General features: G+C 37.2%; 1 protein-coding gene across 4 annotated transcripts in view; it reads right to left on the reverse strand.

Moving 5' to 3' along the window:
- LOC106786247 (stress-activated protein kinase JNK) overlaps window positions 1-13,494 on the reverse strand; it is a 103,624-nt gene that overhangs the window by 69,288 nt on the left and 20,842 nt on the right. The gene's annotated exons all lie outside the window — the stretch shown is intronic.

A 13,494-nucleotide genomic window follows, 5' to 3' on the forward strand; every position in this document is an offset into this window, starting at 1 on the left:
ATCGAAGCGTTGAAATCATCGATACGAAAATTCTACACGGGTCAGCCATTAAAATATGAAACGTTTGTCTCGTATAGTCCATTGATATATCGCACATAGTCGATCTCATTTCTCTCGAACGTGTTTTAGATCTTACCCCGAACGTTTTTACCGTGGAAAGAGTAACCTTTTTACATTTTTTATCTTTATCCTTCGAGATGAGAATTCTTTAAATGATCTATGTTTATGTAACATTTTTTTTCTAACGTAAAATACGCTCGCAACGTTTGCGTAGAAAAACATTTAACACCTGGTATAAATCTAGGAAAGAGATAAGGAAGGCAACGATGATTACGATAAAGTATGAAAGCAAATATCTTTCGTTGATCCCAACGGAATCATTTATTCGATGAAACGTACGATACTCGGGAAAAATCGCATCTAACGATAGTGAAAATGACAAGGAAGGTATCGTCGAACGAATACCTTCAACGAACAAGAACGTGTACGTCATTAATCTAAAAATAAACTAGCCTTTCTCTCTCTTTTTCTCTGTTATCGCACCTATGGATGAGCGATACGATTCAAAGCCCGCATTCCTCTTGAATTAGACATTGATAAAAATATCAAAAAGACAGCGTGGTGGTATGCAGTGATAGCCTGATATGACGATCGTCAAGATATTTGCAGAATACGAACAGTTCGCTTTATACGCTATAAAATTATTTATTTTTTATATTTTTTATTATATGGTCAATTAAAAAAATATAGAGAAAATAATAAGAAATCGCGTCCTCGAGGTAATACTTTTGGAAATAAGTTTTATGGTTTTACAAAGACACAAATACGTGTACGTATATTGTAGACCACAAGTATGATTCAAAAAATATTCAAAGAAACATTCAGTTCTCCGATACACCAACTCGCTCTCTCGATCTCTCCCTCTCTCTTTCTTTTCCAATTCTAGTAGAATAAGAATGTATATTTGAATACCGTTCTCTCCTTTTTCTTCTTTGGTTATCATCCTATGCATAGAGAATACAAAAACTTAGAAGATACGATTGAAAGAATCTTTGAACTATCGATGAGTAGAAAAGTACTATCGTATATAACGGAAGTCTTCTTTTCGAATATGGTTGCGACGTAAAAGTCAATATTATGTCGAATCAAATTTATTCGAATGACTATATTTAATCAAATTAATAAGAATATTTTCATCGATTTCCAATAATTATATATCTCCTTACGTAATTATAATTAGGTATTAGTCCATTAATTAAAATAACGTTCAAATTGGGAAGTAAAACTAACGAGAGAAAGACAGAGAGAGGGAGACAGTACTCCCAAGTTTGAGAAAAAATAAATCTTATTATTCTTTGAATTTCCGAGTAAGGAAAAAATCCGTGTACAAGAGTGGTGGATTAATTAACGTTGATTAGATACGTGACACCGTGCGTAGGTTTCGTTTTACTTTCTAAAGCAATTGTCGGCACCTTTGAACGGGTTTTTCCGACGCGTGATACATTTTATTTCTCTCTTTGGTTATTTACTTCTAAAGATCGAGCAAAGGAAAAGAGAAAGTAACAAATATATTCTAACGAGAGAAAATAGTTTCATTACTTCGAAATGTAAAACAAATGAAGTTCTTATCTCGTCGAACATTATATATTTGACATATCTATCGAATCTAAAAGAGAAAAAAAACTTGGCAGAAGGAAAGCAACAAATGGGATAAAAATTTGATAGCACCGAAAGGATAGAAGTTGACGATTTGAAAAGATCGATGGAGGGTAGCAGAAAACACACCTCGCTTGGAGAATCTATCGACCTGTTTGCATCGTCGTTGACTATAGTCAACGACGATTTTACGATAGCTCGTTTATGGCATTACGACGATGAATCTACGCGATGCGAGAACAGTTATTGCTATCTGTATCGAATCGTCTTATGGAAATAGGTCAATGAGAATTCTTACGAAATCTTGAAGATCAATGAATATTTTATGATCTACCAAACAGATAACTTCGCGACAAATTGAATGAGCGAAAAAATTGGAAAAAACTTTAAAGGAGAAAATATATAAGGGTCAGCCAAAGAGAATGGATTAAGGCAGAATGGATAAAGGTAGTTAGATATTCCTAAAATAACTCATTTGTAATGGAACACGAGTAATTACAGTCGTCGTTTTAATTCCCGTTGCTATCCCTTCCTGTAATAAAAGTGTAACCTAGAAGCTAGTCCTTATTGCTTATAATTAGGTTAGACATTATGAATTTCCTTGGCCACATAGGCCAATGGTTCGCGTTGCAAAGTGCTACAGGTGATAAGAGTTCTCCGATCGATCTTTTGGTGTCAGCTTTTCCACTGAAAATCGACGACGCAAAGATAAGGGATGAAAATATATATATATACCCGAGTATTAAACATTCAAATGAATAATTAAATAAATGTTAATAAAATTAATGAATAAATGAAATATCGTAAATGTGTGTATGATGAATTTTGTAGATATTGCGTTAAACCTTCATGCATCATTTCAATATTTTCTTATTCAATTATAATTCACAATGTATGCTTGATATTCCAACTCACGTAAGCGCAGTCGTCGATCGTGACCTACCATGAGATAACCGTGATTGACAGGAGGATAATCTCAGCAGACTATAATGCTACTAGGAAGCAGTTAGGTGTTTTATGCCGTAGCACGTATCACGTAAGATTAATATCGATCGTTCACGGATAAGATAAGATAGAATGAAGGGACTTTAACTGGGGACGTTACACAAGTTTCCTTCCTTTTCAATCTTAACCCATAGACAATAAGGCATCGATGGAACCGTACAATGCAAAAGGAATCTTACAAGAAGGTTTGATCACAGATGACGATGGTGATGACGATGCTGATGCAGGTGCTGATGATACTTACCGTTTCTTATCTTCGAATAAAAGATTCTATTTTTCTTGATCGTTCATTCGGAAGGAAATACGATTGGCAAAGAACTCTCGATGATGAGAAGTAACGCGAGTCGACGAAAGAGAAGTGGCTCGAGTCGAGATTAACGAAACAATGGGAAGAGAGAGAGAGAGAATTCGCTAAGCTACCGCTAGGAGCCCCGATACGTTTTCAACGAGCAGCAACAACGACGGCCGACCATTCCAAACGCATCGATGAACAAAAGGGGAATGAGTGAACAAGAGAAAGAGAGATATACACGGAACGATGCAGGTGAATCTCTTTCTTCCTCTCCTTTATTTTTATCTTCACGCCACTTTCGAAGCACGTACGAGAGGAGTCTCGATGAAGTAGACAGGGAGAAATGGGGAATGAGAGAATCGGAGGAGGTGGGATGTGGGTGGCAAACGCATTCCGTTATTGATTCTACCGGCAGTGATTTCGAAGAGGCTTCGCGTAAGCCATTTCCTTGTGAAGTTGAAGAGAAAAGCGTGAGAAGGTGGTAGCCGGAGGACAAAGGAAGAAGGGACGCTTTATCGGATTCTAACGATGGCGAATCGATAAAATCGTACGAAGGATTTTTTTCTTCCTTCTTTTCCCTTGTCATCGGACCCTCAAAGAATTACGCCTAAAGAAATACGAGAGATGCGAACAAAGATGAGAGATTTTGTGGAATGCTAATGGTGTTCCTTGCTGAACGAAAATAGATGACGAGTCGAAGGATTAATTAAAGGAGTGGAGGAATGTTTGGTGTTGATTGGAGAATCCGAGGGATCGTGATTAACGAAAAAAATTAGTTACGAGATTATTTGTTCCTTCTCATTGACCTATAAGAAGTATGTCACGATTTATTAAAGTTTCTTAATGAGAATCAATCATTTATTTGAAGAATATTGAAAGTATAAAAATAAAAGATAAAATAAAATAAAGAAAAAAGTGTTAGAAGAGAAGGATTGAACATATGTTCAAGAACGCAAAGGATTAAAATCCCATCTTGGCAAAGGAAGAAAATAATAATAAAACGCGTGTCACAGGGAAGCTTTTTACGTTGAATTCGGACATCTTTGCCTGGCAATGCTCACTCACGCGTCAAATTATCCTAGCTAAACCCGCGTCAAACTGGAAATTAATCTCGACAGTTATGACAGAGAGAGAGAGAGAGGAATTCCGGGCCAGTCACCTTTCCAGCTTCGCAGCAGCCATCGATGAAATATTTATTCACCGTTCGATCGACTAGGAATAACTAAGTATGCCGTCATTCGATTATTATCGCATGAATTTAAAAAATAATTGGTACAACTTTAAGGATAGTTTCTCGACTTGTGTTTCGTGGCATGACGTAATTGTTAAAATTTCGTTAAAGTCGAAAAGAAACGATTTCACAAATTGGAACAAGGAAGGAATCTTGCTTTTTCTCTCTTTCTCTCGTTCTATCTCACTTTGCTCTTAATTGCGCGTCTCCGCTCGTACAGACGGGATATCTGGAAATAACGACAGGAATCTCCGACGACGTCGTTCGTGGACGGCAAGAAGGAGGAAGAGGAGGAAAAATAAGAGAAATAACGCACGACTAATAAGAGAAACAGTAAGAGAGAGAGAGAGGGATAGAAGGACGTTGAGACGTCGAAAAATAATTCAATTATGCCACGTACGCTCGATTAGAACAGATGTCGGAATATATAACCGGTGTCGAATTATTTTCCAGTAAATTCCGTTTAAAAAATAACTTGATGTAATATGGGAAAAAATTGCAAACCTTTGGAAAGGGAAGAAATTCGCGTATGGGTGGGAATTCGAAATTAAGGGGTTCGATCGTAATAGGAAAGGTTCGATTGTAGAAAAAAACTAAAAAAAAAAAAAGAAGAAAAATAGAAAAAATGCGTAGTCTCCGGTGATTTTCAATTTGTAGGTGCTTTCATTAGGAATGCCGACGTCTTAGCTGACTGCCTACCATCATTTATGGCAGCCACCTGCTGTTATTATGCGCGCTTGCTTGTTCGAATTCGCGTATAGTTGGAAGGCGATATTTCGAAGCGGTTATTCGGCATGGCCCGCTGTTTATTATCGTCCTGGCATACCGTAGCTAACGATCCCTAACGCCGACGTGCGTTACTTCGTCAGATGTGGCGGATGCCGTGGCATTCCTCCTTACGTACCACCCTATGTGTGTCTGTCTCTAGTCTATTTCTTTCTTTTACTCAAACTCTAACTTCTCCCTATTCCAATTTGTACAATCCAGAAACGAAGCAGAGCTCGAACGAGTTAACGAGTCCACGCACTTCTTTTTCTTCTTCTTCTTCTTCTTCTTCTTATTATTATTATTATTATTATTATTATTATTATTGCTTTCTTTTTTTCTTTATTTACACCATGGTAGACGCGTTTTATTCGATTTATCCCATAGCAGCGTGGAATATCAAAGTTATGAAGAAAAAGAAGCATTTGGTGCTTTTAAAAAACGGGGAAAAATATTCGAGATACTGGACGATATTTGGAACTTCCTCGACATCAGGAGAACAAAATCTACGAGGGTGTTTCCATACGATAGGGGATGGGAAAGGATAAGAAATAGGGTAAATGCGTGCCGTAAATTTTCATGCGAGCCAACGAAGAAAAGATACCTATAAAAAAAAAAAAAGAAAAAAAGAAAAGAGAAAAAAAATGTGATATGAATTAACGACTGGAGAGAGAGAGAGAGAGAGAGGAACGAAAATCATATGGGGAAATATTTTGAGTTAAAGCGAATACGAAAGCTGTATCTTTCTTTTTTATGTCGGAAATAAATTCCCATTGTTTGCGAATTACATTAGGAACATAAGGAAATGAATAATCTGATAAAAATAAATTTGTTGAATAATTTGCAATCTTCCAACGTTCGTTTGTACAGACTAATGTCATACACGGTTGCTGGCTAGCGATGTCGATCGATATGCCATAAATAATGGATATACCTAACGTGAACGAAGCCACATACATCTTATATAAATATATTTATAAGTAGTTATAACTTTCCAAAGGATATTCTCTCTCCCTCTCTCTCTCTCTTTCTCTTCCTTTTTCTTTCACGGGTATCCTCGTGAATTTTAATAAGACACCGTTGCCTAACGCGTCATTAAAATCGTCCATGCTTAAAATCTAGAAAAAAAAAATTAAAATATAAATAATTTGTAACTTCCTCTGTGTGTGGATCATCTTTTATATATTATTGAAATACCGATCGATCTTAAGATAGATCTTAGAATAAAATGACTACAACCCATCTCGTCATCTTCCTTTTTCTTTCGATTTAATTTTGCTTTTTCTTATTTTGATTTCATATAACGCAGCAAGATATTTTTGTATAGATCGTAAATAACAAGATGATTCGGCAAAAGTGCGTAGATTTTTAATCTATTTATGTAGAAAGCACTCTCTTTCTTTCTACTAAACTTTGGAGATAGGTAGAATCTCGAATGAAATTTCCTTTCACTGTTCGTCGATCTCTCAAAGGACACAAGACGTCTGCTTGAGTAATCCTTTACGATCCTTTTATAATGCACGAACTTGTGTATCTTCCGACAACGCGCGTTTACTTTCTTCTTCTTTTTCTGATAGGATAAAGATTTAAAAACTCCTCGAAAATTACCTTGGCATTCGTGGCGTTGTAAAACGTGGAGAAGTGGATCCCCTAAAAGCGAAAGAAAATGGAGGGAACCGTCCTTCGAAGACATCCGAAGAGATTGCAAAGGTACGTTCGATGGTACGTACAAGTACTTCCTTCTTTCTCTCTCTCTATATTTTTTTTTCCTACTATCCAGAGTTCCTTCTCGTATTTGGTACGATACAACCTTACGATACAACCCAAGGAAACTTCTATCCTGATCGTAAGAAGCCATCGTAAGAAGACGATTTTACGTGGACGAGAAGAAACTTGGCGAAACGGAATGAGCCTTGTTTTCTTCCTCTTCTTCTTCTTCTTATTTTTATTTTTATTTTTCTTCTTTCTCTACTTCTACGACCATCTATCTCCTTCTAACTTCTTCCTTTTTGCCAACGACTACCCATTTACCCATGTGTGTCGGCTAAAAACTTCAAGTAAAAGGAACTTATTACGAAATTGGATTAATCTTTAAAAATCTTTTTATGATAACAAATAATTTGTTTAAATGAGGTAGGTGCAAATGTCCCAGTGATATGAATTCTTAAAATAAAAATGTAGATGTGAAAAGAGAATATATATATATATATAAAAAAAAGGAAAAAAAGAGAGATAAAATCTAGTTTCTGTCTCTCAAAGACTTCTACCCGCAGGTCATATGTTTATCGTCAATTACTATCTCGCAATATCGTGCCTCTCATCGTGTCCCCGTACAAAGAAAATTGCTTCACGTTATTTTTCATGATTACGAGAAAACTACAGAAAGATTTTCTCAATTTTCTTCCTCTCTTTTCTACACACACACACACACACACAATCAGACGAGCAGGAACGAGATCCTGCTATCGTTATCGTCACGTACCTACCAAACACATTTTCCTCTCGATAGCTCGAAATCGAGTTCCGAGTCTGATCTGCTGGTGTGCTTGCATTATCTTCACGGATAAAGGAAAATTCATGGAACCTTGGGAATTCGAAAAAGAAATTGACCTTAATATTATTGATAATAACGAACGAAATCAAACCAATTCGAATAGATTTTTGTTATCCTTTAAGAAATGCATTCTTTCCTCTAATATCGATAGCAAATTTTCTTCTTTAACAGCTGAACTTGTCAAATGAAATTCAAATGAAATTATATTAAAAATGTGAATTTCATTCTACTGTTCTTGGAATATCACGAAATTCGTGAAGGAGATATCAATGCCTGTATAGAACACATCGATTAGTTCAAGTTCCTATCAAGGATCCTTTCATTATAGTCTAGGATTAATTTAGCCAATCGATAACAGACACCTGTTTAGAAACGCAGCTATTTCTGACAATAGGACAAAAAGGATTAGGTTAAAGTTAAAGGGGAGAAAAAGAAATCTTATTATTAGCCCGTTGAATAATTAGGTAAGGAAAATTCTAGGCAAAGGAATAAAATTGTCCTGCCGGAGAAACTCGAGTGACATTGAAATTTGCATAACAGGCGGTTTCACGGTAAAACTTTGGCAAGAGTTTGCGGTTGGTTAAACGTCCAAGCGGAGAACATAGAAGAAAACTTTAAGGTCGAGGATCAATTTAACCGCCATTGATTGCCAAGAGATAAATTCCTCGAGTTTATCGAGTTTCAAAATTGTACTTTCATAATTATCGTTAGGATCTCCCTGTGATTTATAGATATATAAAATATATTTAAAAAAAAAAAAAAAAGAAACAAAAGCAACAGCAAAGAGAAAGTAAGAACAACGACTACCCCGACACGAGAAAGATTTTATAGAGCAAAGTAAAAAAAAAATGGGTTCGTTGCAAGTTAACGCAGTTGTGATCGATGTTCTTCGATACCTCGTAGCTCAGGGTAAAATCAGCAGTCTCACTCTTCGGCTATTACTTTTCTTTCCATTTCCTTTCGTTTCCCATTTCATACGTCAAAAGGCACTCCTTAAAATACTCCCTCAAAGTTCAACGATCTATCCTTGACTTTTAAAAGCTCTCTCTCTCTCTCTCTCTCTCTCTCAATAAGACTATTATTTTTTCTCGTTGAAAAACCTTGTCTCCCTGAGTTATCAAATAGAAATAAAGTAAGTATACTCCTCTCGCAAAAAAAAAAAACAAGAGAAAAAAAAGGAGAAAGGTTTTTTTTATTTCGACAGTCTAATCTTCTTGAAACTCTGTTCTACTTGTCCGGGAACGTGTAACAAGGTAGGAGTCCGTAAGCAGCCTTGCTACTGAAGGGATCTACTCCAACGTTATTTACGATTCAAGTCATGCACATCGCGTGCTTTATTAATTAATAAACACACCCTGGATAACATGGCATGCCCTTATGCTCTCTCGCAAAGGCTCTTTTGAGTTAGAGTCTCACAACGCAACAACGGCAACGGCAACGTGATACTGTTTTATGCTCGATTCCGCATACGAATCATTCGTAATAATAAAAGTTAAGACAAAAATCATTGAAACGATGACCGGTTGAAATAGTTCTGCATTAAAATACTATGCAAATATATTAAAAATAAATTCAATCGCGAAAAGCAGAAGTTAAGTTACTCGCGAACGATCTCTCTCGTAAAATCTATGAGATATGTTTCGCGAAAAGACATTTTTACGAGTTCTACTACCCGAATCGCACACCTGTGTCGAGATCCCTGTAAATAATAAAACAGAATTTTGATTATTTTCACTTTGAATTTTGATTAGGCACTTATATCGAAAAATCGATGTATCATCATTTTAACTGATCGTTGATTCGTTTGAATAGTAGATGAATACTGAAATATCAATTTATAAATAAGCTTTTTCAATGAATCTTCGTTAAAAAGGTATGGTCAGTGGCCGTGTTAATTCCTCATTGACGTTAAGCGCAATTACATTTATCTTTGACGTAACATGTCATGTTGTTTACTAACCCCACCCACTGACTTCCTCTCCACTATTCATTAGAAGCATCGAACGAGGCGCATCCCACAGTCTCTCTATTCATGAATTTCATTTCACGCTCAAATAAAAGTTCCTTTATTTAAGGTATTTCAATTAAATCTAAACAACAAATAAACATGAAACATTTTCGAATACCACCACCACCAAAGCTGCTCCCACACGGGATAGCGATGGAAAAAATTAATTCGAACGCACCGATTCTCAAAGTCTATTATTATTAATAACATCTCGAAATATGGGGTAAAAAAATGAAAATTGCAATGTTTCATTCAAATTACTCGATTGAATTAATGAAATTTCAATAATTATTTGACTACCCGCAAAGCAACCATATCTTCAAATATGTATGAACTTTATGAATATAAAAAATAAACCAATAGAGGGAGGGTAAGAGACAAGAAGAGCTACGTAAACGTGTTTAAAAGAGAGAGAGAGAGAGAGAGAGAGAGTGAGAGGGTGGAAAAAGAGAGGTAGGGGATGAAATCGATAAACCAAGATGGCGGTTCACAGTGCCGCAGAGTACCGCAGCCAAGCTACCACGAGATTATCCTCGGCTGCTCGACCTACCCATAGCACGGTTACAGATATATGTCGGCCGCATTGTCGTAATCACGATGGTGAGCTTTACCCTCTCGCATCAGTTGTTATCTCTCTCACTCTCTCGAACCCTTACACACACTTTCTATCCATCTTTCATACCCTTTATTCCTTTCGCTATCGTCAAATAAAACAAAGTCGCGGCGATAATAAATCGTCGATATAAAAACTCCTAAGACTATTTCTCTTCTCGATCTTCTTAATCTTGACGATGCATCCACGTGGCCGGATCGTACGATAGTCTTACGCCACTGGTTGATATACCAAGGCAGTGATAGAAACCCGTCTGTGGTCAGCCGGTCGACTCCTGCCAGACTCTGAATTAACCGAACCATTTGCGATCCTACCGATATTTTTTAAATACATCAATGATTCGAAAATGATCGATTTCGAGATAAAGAAAATAAATAATAAGAGTTATATTTTTCGTAGAAAGGAGAAAAAGAAAGCACTAAGAGCTTTATTCCGATTAAAGTCAATATTTTCTGACTGGTTGGGTTACGAGATGATGAGAAAGAGAATTTCAAAGGAAGAAAGAAAAAGAGAAGGTCCATTTGGAGAAGAAATCGAATGAAAAATAAAAATGAGAATTCTATTGCGCGTTGGGGGAGGCTGGTCTTGGGAAGGTGGAGCAATACTTCGGATGTTTCCTTGCTAGAAAATTTTCACGAAATGCGACTTCAGCTCCTCTCTGTTTTTACCTTTCTTTCAGTCTTTCTTTCTTTCTTTCTTTCTTTCTATTCGATCTGAAGAAGCCGACGCGCGTCGTAAGCGGGAAAGATAATTCCACCTTCCCATCCTGAAGTCCCAACAACTCCTCGTCTTCTTTCGATATCACGTTACTCTTTTCGTTCCAACACACAGCATCCAATCCTCTTCTCGAAGAAAGGAAAGACAGAGAGAAAGAGAAAGAGAAAGAGAAAGAGAGAGCGAGAGCTAGAGAGAGAACCAGCAAGCTTGCTAGCTAGTTCCTCCTAGTGGGTGGTTGTGTTCGATCCGCATGCTCGACTTGTTTCTCGCTCGTGAGGAAAATTCCCGACGTTGTAAGCCACTCTCATCTCCTCGAGTTCCATCCGCGCCCGATGTGTAACGCCTTTATATCACGCGTAGTAGATGACGTGCAACGTAAGTAACGTACTTCTCCTTCTTCCTATGAAAAGAACGAGTGCTATTACACACTGACGTAAGAAACTACTATAGAGTTAAGAGCTTTCTCCTCTCTCTTCTACCTCTACGATAGATTCCACATACAAAACTGTCATATGGGAACTTTCTTGCTCAGCATTTCGCTACACTTTTTTTCACCAATAACATTTTATCTCTTTCGAGTTTAATATTGTAACCCGAACCAGAGGAGCTTTATTGGAAAGGTTTCGATGCTGTACGACTTGGGGATATCAGAAATCATTCGAATACAAATCGATGAACAAGATTTTCTTTGAAATCAATTTCAATATTCTTCAAAAAAGTATAGATAGCAGAAAATATACCGACACGAAAGCTTCTACTTTTCTTTTTTTTTTTATAAAATATATTTCTGAAGGAAACGTAGCAGTCGGTAGTAGTTTGTACAGAGATACAAGGCAGTTGTTTACGAAGAGATCAGAGAACGTGGGTGTAATCCTACTTCGTACGACTTTGTCCTCTCTCTCTCTCCCCATCTTCCTCCGTTAGGTCGTGTTTGCTGGACACATTTCTCCTTCACTATACACCAATCCTGTCCCTTGGTCCGAAGTAAGCTTGGAAGCAACCTCCCCTACGACGGCTCAACTACCTCTTTGTTCATCCGTATTCACTGGCACTTTCCCTCCCTCCCTTCGTGTCTTTTCTACCCTTCGTCGTAGGTAGATGCGACGACTGCTGTCAAGGACATTCTATCGATTCGTCGTTACCGTCAAATGCAATAATACGACTGCACGTCTATCAAACTTTGTCAATTTATTTTACGCAAGGTAATACTTTATGATTTATGCGAAATGAACATTTCGTTTTGAAAGAGGATTTACAAATATTTTAAGATGATAAGAAATCGAAGGGATACAGGGATAAAAAAGAAAAGAAGAAGAAAAAAAAAAGAAAAAGAGGAAAGTAGAGTGTCGTCTCGTGTCGCGCGCTGTTTAACACTCAAGGAGAAAGACGGCCGTCGTGATGCCGAGAAAGCCGACCCAAGAGACCGTTTACGCGAGATAACTCGAAGAACAGCTTCCGAAGTCGTGTCTCGTATCATGTTGCGAGAAAAAGGCAAACGTGTCCAAGCACGATTTCGAGTGGAAGATATCTGAGAAAGAGCTAGTCTTTCGATCGGTTCGGGATCATGCGATCACGTTTTTTCTATCAGTTCCTCTCATTTATTTTCTCATCCTTCTACTACTACCTTTATTTTTTTCTCGCGACACGATGGAATTTATACTCGGACGTTCCATGTTTTTTTTTTTTAAAGAGGCAGAAAAAAAGAAAGAATAAATGAATCGATGGTAATATACGTTAAAGGAGCACGTGGTCGAGGTAAAGCTCAAAAGTCAACAGCTTCCCGCGACAAACAGCCGCAGCATCGCGTGTCATGAAGGTTGCTAGTCACGCAATGGAAAATGGGTATTAAAGCCGAACTTTCTTTCTACTTCCGTACAATGCACTTTGCTCGCTGCTATCAGTGATAGCACCGACCTGCTTGTTACGACCTCTTTCACGATATTCGATATAGCCTACTACTCTTCTATTTGCTACCCCGTTGCCGTAAACGATCGATTTGGTTAACAGTAAATTCAACTGGATAATTTCAATTCACTTTTGGACAAATAGATTGGCCGAATAATTGAATAAATCAAATAAATCTAGATGGGGTAATTTTTCGTCAAAGGGGGATTTTTAATTAGATCTCGAAAGGAATATCTAAGAATTTTCTTCTGGTCCTTGATCACGACTTACCCGCATCCTTAAGAGAAAAAGGCCACAAAGGAAATTGAATCTCTCTTTCTCTCTTTTTCTCTCTCGCTATCTCTGACCGTTCGCATCGTGAGAAATGGCCGCAAGCATTTCGATTTCCTGCACGGCGACATCCGAAAGACGGGATCTCAAATGTTACCAAAGGTATTTTGTACGGTACGCTAACGCTCTGATAAATACACTTTGTAGATAATAACCGACAGTACCCGAATCTGGGTCGTGTCAACTTCCCCTACTGAAACTTTCCTATCATCGATTTGTTAACGTAATTCATACATTAACGAAAGATAAATCTTTCGAGTAAGACCGATAATATAAAACTTTCGTGTACACGTTGTTATCCTAAATCGAACGACCAATTCAACGAAATCATTATCGTAATCTATAAAACTGATTTAATCTATTCACAAACGAAATTTATAAAATCGAGTAAGGTTTACGTGGAAAATTATTTTGGTTT

This window comes from Polistes canadensis, unplaced genomic scaffold (genome assembly GCF_001313835.1).
Source record: "Polistes canadensis isolate GaletaPanama2010 unplaced genomic scaffold, ASM131383v1 scaffold_70, whole genome shotgun sequence".
NCBI classification, from domain to species: domain Eukaryota; kingdom Metazoa; phylum Arthropoda; class Insecta; order Hymenoptera; family Vespidae; genus Polistes; species Polistes canadensis.